Consider the following 10,205-nt stretch of genomic DNA (forward strand, 5'->3'; position numbering starts at 1 on the left):
GCACCACACATTTTAATAAAGCTGTTCAAAAAATATTAAGTTGTGCAGATTTTCAAAGGAAATGTGTTTGTTTGAATGAAAAAAGAGGTTTATTAAAACTTCCATTACTGCACAATAATGAAAGAATTTAATTTAATTTTTTTTCTGAACTTGACATGCAGATCTATAAATTAGTTTACTTATATAAACAGTATGGTTTGAAGGGTCAGTTGAAGAAGAGCTGACAATCCCTTCAGTGTGGATTAAAGGAACTCCAAATGAAAGGCGTTTTGTTCGATGGCCTAAAGGTATGAATGTTTTAAAAACATGTAAGCACCAGCTAATACTCAGAGTGATTGGTTTTGCTTTCTGCTCCTTAAGGAAAAGTGTCGTCATAGTAAGTATTGTGATATTGATATTTTCTTGATCCCATTTATATGTAAATGATCTATAAAATTTATATATATATATATATATATATATATATATATATATATATATATATATATATATATATATATATATATATATATATATATATAGGGATACATACATATACATGTATCAATAAAAAAATTTAGATGACAGAGCAGTATGTGAAGCTTTTGATTTCACAAGTGATGAATCTGAAGCACCTTCAAATAAGAAAGAAGCTGTAAGTCCAATTTGAATATAAATTATCCGTTCAAATATGGACGTCATTCAGTATTTCCCATCTGAACCGAAACTGATCTAAAATTGTACGTTCCTTCCAGACGTGCAATGTATGTACCATGAACATACCCGTACTCGCTAGGTACGTACATTAACACCTACACACATTTAACACTTTACATACTTTAACACCTATGTTAATTGCATCTTGAAGACGTTATTCACAACATAGACATTTACATGCATATAAATTTAATTTTGCATATATACTTATTAAAAAAGTTCTATTTCAGTAAGTTATAAAAGATTGATAGAAGTTTGTACATTATGAGTTATTTTTCGTAACTATCGAATAAATCCCGAACTTATAAGTTCGGGATTTTTCGTGTTATAACACGCTGTTTCTTGTAGGTCTTACCTTTTGACATGAAAATATTTTTGTTGCTTATTTTCTATCGTACACTTAAAATTTTTATATAAAAATCAAAGAAAAATCTCACTTAAGCTTTCATTGCAGGTCTTTAAGCTTAAAAGTGAATTAAAAAAACATTTGGTGAATAAAGGTCGTTCACAACAAGCGTGACATTACCTGCAACTAATTCACTTTCTTTGAAAAATGCGTGTATTTGCGCACCGATTTCAGGTTAAAAGAGGTCACCACGGAGTCTTCAAGCAAACCCATCCAACCAGTATTCAATGGATGGACATTGTTCAATGGATTATACTTTTATCAAAGAATCCTGACTGCAGCAACTTACAAATTTTTTTAAAATTTTTCTTTCCACAAAATCAGAGCGATTGAAAAATTATTTAATCTTTTTTTATCTAAAAATATTATTTATATAAATTCTATCAAAATATCTTTTAAGACAGATCTTACTCAGGTGAATTTAGGCCAGTCCAAATTTTTATGGTAGTTCGTCCTACCTTCTATAACTTCTTTTTAAAAAAAAAACTGTTTTTGAAAATTTGTTGTCTAAGCTGAATAATACTTAGCAAAAGTTAGGCTAAGTTGAAAAAAATATTATTGACAAAAAAATGGTGGATGACGCATATTGTCCTTAAACTTAAAGATGAATGTTTCAAAAAATAAGGGTTTAAATTGTTAAGCACAACTTTTCTAGTCATCTACAAGCTAAAAGACATCGATATTGAAATATATTGTTTTTTCACACTTTGATTCAGAAGGTAGGGTTGAAAATCCAACTTTTAATTATTTCTTTCAACAACGCACACTTAAGTGTCGAGAACTCGGTAATACTTAGCGATTTTGTTTTGAAAGGCTTTTTGATGACCGCATAAACAGAATGGTCTCTGTCGGTGGAAGTTATTCGTAATAAACAATATAGAGCGTGTGGTCATTACATATACATACATACATACATACATACATACATACATACATACATACATACATACATACATACATACATACATACATACATACATACATACATACATACATACATACATACATACATACATACATACATACATACATACATACATACATACATACATACATACATACATACATATATACATACATACATACATACATACATACATATATACATACATACATACATATATATATATATATATATATATATATATATATATATATATATATATATATATATATATATATATGTTATTTTTAATTGGTATTTAGAATTAAATAAATTTGGTTAATAAGTTTGGTAATTTGTTTTAATAATTTTTTAAAAGGTACTTATTTTCATGTCTGCATTTAGAAATAAGTTCAGTTTTTATTATTTAGTAAATTTTCTGGATCTAAATAAGTAATAATTTCAAACTTTTTTTGTTAATAAAATATACATTTTTGAGATAAGTTATTATAGGTTGGCGCAGTTTTTAGAATAGACCAGTTTAATTTAAAGTTAGTATTTTTTTTCTTTTAGTTACCAAATATATTTTGACATCATAGTCTCTTTTGAGTACTTTTCATGATTTCTTTTTTATTTTTTAATGTAGTTGATGGAGCTTCCTGGTCAAAGAAATCAATTACAATTTTACAATGCTTACTATATAACTAAAAAAAAATTATTAACAAGTGTATTTTATAATTATATAGAAATGTGATTTATTTTGCTATAGGAGGATGGATCCAGCTTAAATACAACACATTGAAATTTGACTGATAATTGTAAAGATAAATAAAACTGAGAAAATTGAAATTTGACTGATGATTGTAAAGATAAATAAAACATTGAAATTTGACTGATGATTGTAAAGATAAATAAAACTGAGAAAATGAAGAAAAAGAAAATGTTTATTTAACAAGAATAAAAATATTGCGAGAAAGAAAAAGATTTAGATTGAAAATAAATAAATTAATAAAATCAGCAGCAGTCTTTAGTAGACTGTTGACAAAACGAATTTAACCAATTTGTTAGGAAGAAATAGAAATCGATTTATTAGATTCTTTTGTAGTAAAATTATTATTATTCGAAATACATTATAAATCAATGACAACAAATGCATGGACATTAGTTGAATTAACAAGTAATTTACATAAATTTTTTAAAAGCAGCTAAATAAGTTTAAAGATTATGGTAATTGTCGAATGTTTATATACATCAAAATGAATTGGAAAAACCTTAGCGATTGGTTTTGAAAACATCCTTTGTGATATTATTGGAGTAATAGCTTAAATTCTAGTAATAAATTTTTGTTAAATAGGATTTGATTTGTATTGATTATCATTATTTTATTTATTGATAAAGGAAGATTTTTTTTTGGTAAACTTTATGGCCATAAAAAAAGTTTTTATTATTGAAAAGTTTGTTCACTATAAACATTTGCTAAAAATTATAAATAAATTGCTAACGAATTTCATAGTGGTGCAATTTCAATTTTGGACATTGTATATAAATTATTTTAAGTTCCTTTTTTTTTTCAAATGACATATACAGAAGTTTGTACTTTTATTCGTTAAAAGCTGAAAAAATTCGTTAAAAGCTAAAAAAATTTTTTATTTAACTTGCATCAAAAAGGTGTGCAGCAGTTTTAAACAACTCACGTCTCTAAAAATTGTAAAATAAAAAGTAACTAATAACAACTACAGTACATTTATATAGCTCATCATCTATTTACATAGCACATGGTATGTTCTGGTTATATTCTACTCACTAAAAAAAGAATTCTGTCTTAAAAAGGTCTTCATTGTACAGTTACATACAAAGATTTTATTAGTTGATTTGCCTTTATTGATAGAGGAAGACTTTTTTAAAAAAAAAATTTCCCAGAATAATCTTGAACTTGAAGAAAACTACAAATTACATGCATAAAAAAAGAAAAAAAGAAAAAAACAGCTTAGCGCGTATTATATCAAAGCTTCGTTTTATTGGTTATAACAACACTTTTGAAGCATAGAAGATATTCGTCTGCTTCATGGTAGACTGTAGGGTGCATGTCAGCCTCTGGTTTTTATTGCAACAGTTGGTATTGCAACATCCAACATATAGTTCAACCTCACTATAAAAAATGAATAGCATCATCAGAAAGAGCGTTCAATTTTGCATCAAATATAAAAAAATATAAAACTTTACTACTGTGTGTTATATAGAAATATATAACAATTTGTTATATGTTCCTATATAACACACACACTTAATAAAGTTTTTATCCTAAAAGAATTTTCTATTAGTTATAATTAAATGTTTTATATATTACTTACTTTGTTTTGCAGGTTATAGGCTCCTCCTAAAATTTTAAACTTTTTTGTAGGAAACCTAAGCGACATTGAACCATTTCCATTGATGTCTGTGAGGGTAGGATACTGTAAAAGCATTTTACCTAATGCCTTTAGATCTTCAGGGTAAAGATACCTTTTTAGAAAAAATAAATCTTAAAATATTAGAACTTATATTGTTTCTGTTAAAAAATAAACATAAAACAATTTCAGGTAATAATATGTTTAGCACTTTAATTATAAAAAAATATCAAATCAATAAAAATTGTAATTCATATCAATATACTAACAATGAAGTCTTACAGATTGATAAAAGAAAGCAGATCTACAATCTGCAATCTTGTGGAGGATGTAAAATTGAGAAGGTTGAGTTTTTTCCAAGTATTTGAGGAGAAAAAACTGGAAGCCCCAAGATCAGCCTCTTTTAATAAAAACTCAAATTTAATGGTTTTTTAGAAAACTGGGTTGAAGGAATATGTGGTGATATTTTAGTAGTCAAAGAAACTAATGGTGGTGAAGTAGATGAAAATATTGCATTACATGTGTTTCCAGCCTCAATTGCATTACAAAAAAAAAAAGATGCTGAGTTAATAACTAGATTAACATAAAAAGCTAATTATGCAGGAAGAAACTTAGACTCTGATCAAACAAGAACTTCAATTGGGGCTTATAAAAAAACTCCCATTGAGCTCTAACAAAGAAAACAAAGCCCAAAAATAACTGTTCCATTTAATCTAAATTTGTTTTCAAATTACTAAAATCATATTATTGTTTGGATTCCAACGTAATCAGTACTTCCATAAGAGTATTTAGATATATAGAGAATTTCATGTGTAGCAAATTTTGCTAATATACACACAAAAAATGTGCTAAAGTTGCCATACACAAAAATAAATATACACACATCATAATACTCTTAAGAACAGGAGATAATTTAAATAAAGATTACTTCTATAAAATAAATATTTTTCTTTTGGGTGCTGGAATCCTTTAAGTTGCAGGACCCCAGAGCTATATCCTCCTCTCTATACTGAAACTATTTTTTTAAATTTTAATCTAATTGTAGTCATCTGTTATCAAATAGAAATAACATAAGATTGTGTTCTGGAGATATAAGCTTCACTGAAAAAATAGCACACAATACAGAAAGAAAAAAAAAGAATTACATTACCTACCTTTATTTAATATTTAACACAAAGTTTTTTGATTTAAAAAACTATAGCATTTGTATTAAGGAATGCAGATTTACAAAATCATAATAATTTATAGAAATGAATACAACCACCAATTTGGTACAAAATAGAATTATATCTTACAGATTTAGCAGCAATTGCTTTGGTAATGTTAGGATAGTTTGTGTTAAAGGCTTACTTAGAAATAAATGGGAGAAAAGACACATCAGTTCCTTGAAGAATAATTTCTTCCTCAACAAAATCAATTCTAGTTCAATTATAAGCAGCCCTTTTCTGAAATTTGCATGCCACTGTGTGTTGGATATTTTAAAAGTTCTTCGAGTTTGATGCAAATTGCTTGTGCACCTAATAGACTCCTTCAAAACACAAGCAAGAAGCTACACTGAGGAGTCCATGCTGCTCAAGAAGATAAGGATTATGTTTTGTGTAATGTTGCTTTGATGATACAGAACTTGTTTTTCTAACACTGTTGCCAAAATTATATCTGTATAAAACTTATGTACTCCATACTTTGTGAATGCCAAACAATCTCATAAAAAAAACCATATTTGAACTGCTTTACCCTAAAAAGTTTTTTCATCACAAGTCTAGGTTTATTTGACTTACCTGCACCCTTGAATTGGAATTCATTCAACAAATTATTGATCTGTTTCCAAGAACCTGCTATCTACTAGATAACTTAATATCAGCTTCATCTTCAGCTTCATCTTCTTTGAACATCTTTCAAGAAAATCATACATAATATCGAGAGGAAGCAAAAAGATAAGGGTGAAAATTTTGGAAATTTTAAAGTGATGAACAATAGACAATTCTATAGAATTGCAATTACTGACAGTTTGTAACACATTATTTTTTAATGCATTTTAATGTTTTCAATCTGGGTTTAGTTATCATGCAGTGACAACATGGTCTAGAGGAATTAAAACTGTGTGTAAACCCACCAATGAGATGAGATCCTAAGTTATCTCCAAGAAAGCTAACAAAACATACAGGATAAAGTTTTTCTTGGATATATACACCATTTATTGTAAATCATTCAGGTCATCTCTGAATACTTTAAGAATAGCAGGAAGGCTGAATTCTGTGATGTGTGTTGCTGAAGATAACAGAACAACATTTTGATGCTTTAACTGATTTCTATTTCTGATTTTTTTGCAAATTTATAATAGAAAAATAAAGGAAGAATGTCTTGTCTTTTTTTTTTTTGTTTTTTTTTTTGAGTGTGTTGCCGCAAAGGGTTTGAATTGGATCCAAAATTATTTGAAAATAAGTCCTATACTTTCTAGATGCTTAGCAAAAAAAATATTCTACTTTTCATGCACTAAAATTCCATGGATTTTTAGATGATTTGTCATTGAATTTGTATTCATTACTGCAAAAAACTCTAACTGCTCAATCATATAAGCTGAAGAAAAACATTTGTTAAGATTTTCTTTGATTGGAACATGTTTTTCTGAATTCGATAGAAAAACTTACTCAAGTTTTATCTAAGAAAACTCATTCTTTAACAAAGATTCATAATTTGAATTAACACATTATAATAGATGAACCCATGATCTCATTGAAATCTTTTACCATGTAAAAGTCACTGTTCACTGTTCATCATTTATCAAGTTCATTGAGTGTGCTTTCAGGAACAAAGTCATTTTAAGCATATTTCAACTTCAAGTCACAAAGGAGCATTACATAGTTGAAAAACTTAACTTTCTCTTCCATATTTTGACTTTTAGTTGAATTGATATTATTAGCTTCTTGCAGTAGTGTTTCACATGTTTGTAAAATAATAAGTTAGTTAGATTAACTGTATGCTTTTTTGATAAATGTAATGTTAATGAGCTATAACGTAAAAATTGCTGGAAGCAAACATGGCATTTATATTTTTGAATAGGATGGATGTGATAAATGTGACTGCTAATTTTCCTCTCATTTATGTCCTTGAAAATGCAGTAGTGCATTGGTAGATCATTCAGAAAATATAAATAACTTATTTTTAAAATAAACTTATTGTCAATAAATTTTTTTTTTTTTTAATGAAATGCTTTTTATCATATGTTTATGTGTATATGTATTTATCAAAATATCACTTACTTCAAATATTGAACTTGCAATAGTCCAGGAGAAGAGCTATGATCCTGAATAAAATCTGGAACAAATTCTGAAGTATGAAGTCAAAAGTTAGGCGCTACTGCAGTTTCTCCCCCCCCCTTTTTTTATTTTTGATTATGATAGAGAATTTTATGCTGATTCAGAAAAATATAAAAACATGGACCTGAAAATCAACGGAAAGTGCTCTATTTCGAAGTCAAAGTTGAAAAAAATCCCACTAAAAACCCTAATATTCGCCATTTTGAGAATATTAAGTTAATGATTTTTTAGCTGACAAAGCAATAAATTTATAGCATGGTTTTTACATTAAAAAAAGTCGTTAAAGTATGTTTATCTCGCGCAATTTTTTGTGGCAATGAAAATAGCCGTTTTTTGATTTATTAGAGAATAAACTATATTGCAAGTAATGTACTTTTGTAATGAATTTTAAAAAAGAATTCAAAATTTTAGTTTCCTAAAAGAAGAACTTTTGAAACTTAATTCATAGTTGTTTTATCACGTGTAAAATTTAGAAAATGTCACCTTTAAACCGTTTTTTTTAATAAAAAAAACCAGCGTACAATACAATAATAATTATTCATCAATTTTTTTACATTCCCACATTCTAAGTTCAACTTTTATTTGAAATCTTCCATTAATTTCATTTCGTTTATTACACTTTCCTTATAACACTTTAAAATAGTAATGCGAAGGCTGATGGAAACCAGGTTTTTTTATTGCGCAATGTAACGGTAATTAACTTTTGTCAAAAATGAAAGCGTTTTGAAAAAAAATGGCGAATATTAGGGTTTTTAGTGGGATTTTTTTCAACTTTGACTTCGAAATAGAGCACTTACCGTTGATTTTCAGGTCCATGTTTTTATATTTTTCTGAATCAGCATAAAATTCTCTATCATAATCAAAAATAAAAAAAGGGGGGGGAGAAACTGCAGTAGCGCCAAAAGTTATTGTTAAAAAATAACACAGCTACAACATTAGCATTAGCTTACAAAAAATACTTTATAATTATTATTTTATATTATAAATTAATTTATAATTATGATATAAACTATATATATATGTTATTATATTTATTATATATATAAAGTATATATAGGTATATCAGATGTAAATGTTGAATACACAGAAAAAACAAGCATTTTTAATTAAAATTATTATTCTATTTCATTTATTATAAACAGTAATTCAGTCACGTGCGAACCACTTATTAGAAAAATACTAAAATACACTAAAAGGTCATCCGTTAGGTAGGTACGCAAATAAATTTAGAATTTTGACTTCCCTCTCCCCTCTATTGCAATACTTACTTTTTGAAAACCCCATCCCCTAAATAATACGTACGCTTTTGATCAAATCCCCTTTCTCCCCCCCCCCCCCCCCCTCTTTTATGAATTAAAAATATTGATTGGAGAGGAATTCTCTGTAAAAACTTTTATTTCCCTTTTATGGTTCATCTTAGGTAGTTTACTGCTATGGCTTTATAAAATCCAGGTGCTGGTACCACTAGCCGAAAACGAAACGAGGGTGTTCAGTTTTCAATTAGCTTGTAGTGTTTATCTTTACATTATAAAGTTTAAAAAAAGCTATAAATAATTATTATAAAATAAATGTTTTACAATAATTTCATAAATAGATATTTTTATAACTGAAGTTTAAAGACACTTTCGAACTTTGGCTTTTTGGCTTTTTAAACTTGGGTAACAAATTTGAGTAAGCTTGTTACCCAAGTTTATAAGACAACATTGGTGCATTAAAGCCATTTTTTATAAGAATAAATTGCTTAAAAAAGCACATTGCTGTATTGAACCAATTGCTTTTAACACAACCTTGTTGTGCTAATTAATTTAAAATTGAAATATGAAGACATTTCAAGATTAATTTTATACTTTATAATAATCTTGAAAAGATTTGAAAAAAAAATATGGAGAGATAACATCTCGACATAAAAATAATATCACCACTTTTTGATGATTTATTGGTTTACTCATAACCGGCGATGTAGGGTGCATGGGGCAAGACTATCCCCACCCCCGCCCACCCTCAAATATTTATGTAGGTAAATTGGAATCAAAAGTCGGAAAACTAATTTTTTTTTATTGAATGCAAAGCAAATTTCGGAAAACGAGACTTTCTATTTCTTTATGGACGTACTTTATGGACGATTCATAACAGCGTCTTAAAATGTCTTATAAAACAATGTAAAACTGTCGGCCATCGTTGCAATAAAGATGTAAAATAACTTAACACCATTTTATATGAGATTTTGTATAAAACATCGTTTTACATTTTGTATAAAGCACCACTTCTAATATATAGAAGTCTTGCTTCTAATATAAATACACTCGGGTTAAAGTATGCATTAACACGTTAAAATGTTTATCTTCAATGAAAATCTAGCTGAAAACTAAAACAATGGTCTTTGCTATAGGGTAAAATCTTTTATACAAGGCTAGTGCCAAGGGGATCCACGAACCATTGGCGCCCTGAAGCATTTGCTCTAATTTAATTCGTTGTATTACAATGTTCAATGGAGACACGAATTGTTGGCTACGACA

General features: G+C 27.6%; 1 long non-coding RNA gene and 1 pseudogene across 1 annotated transcript; both read right to left on the minus strand.

The window, feature by feature from the left end:
- Positions 1–3,980: 3,980 nt before the first annotated feature.
- Positions 3,981–9,009, minus strand: LOC149877732 (uncharacterized). Its single transcript, XR_016447764.1, has 4 exons — positions 8,958–9,009; positions 7,633–7,699; positions 4,337–4,487; positions 3,981–4,134 (listed from the first exon to the last, which is right to left on the minus strand). It is a non-coding gene; the product is annotated as an uncharacterized LOC149877732 (long non-coding RNA).
- LOC149877733 (uncharacterized) lies at positions 4,523–7,626 on the minus strand (annotated as a pseudogene).
- Positions 9,010–10,205: the final 1,196 nt, after the last annotated feature.

Source organism: Hydra viridissima, unplaced genomic scaffold (assembly GCF_058129835.1).
Source record: "Hydra viridissima isolate aposymbiotic clone 2 unplaced genomic scaffold, HvirCarnegie_v1 scaffold_16, whole genome shotgun sequence".
Classification (NCBI taxonomy): Eukaryota; Metazoa; Cnidaria; class Hydrozoa; order Anthoathecata; family Hydridae; genus Hydra; species Hydra viridissima.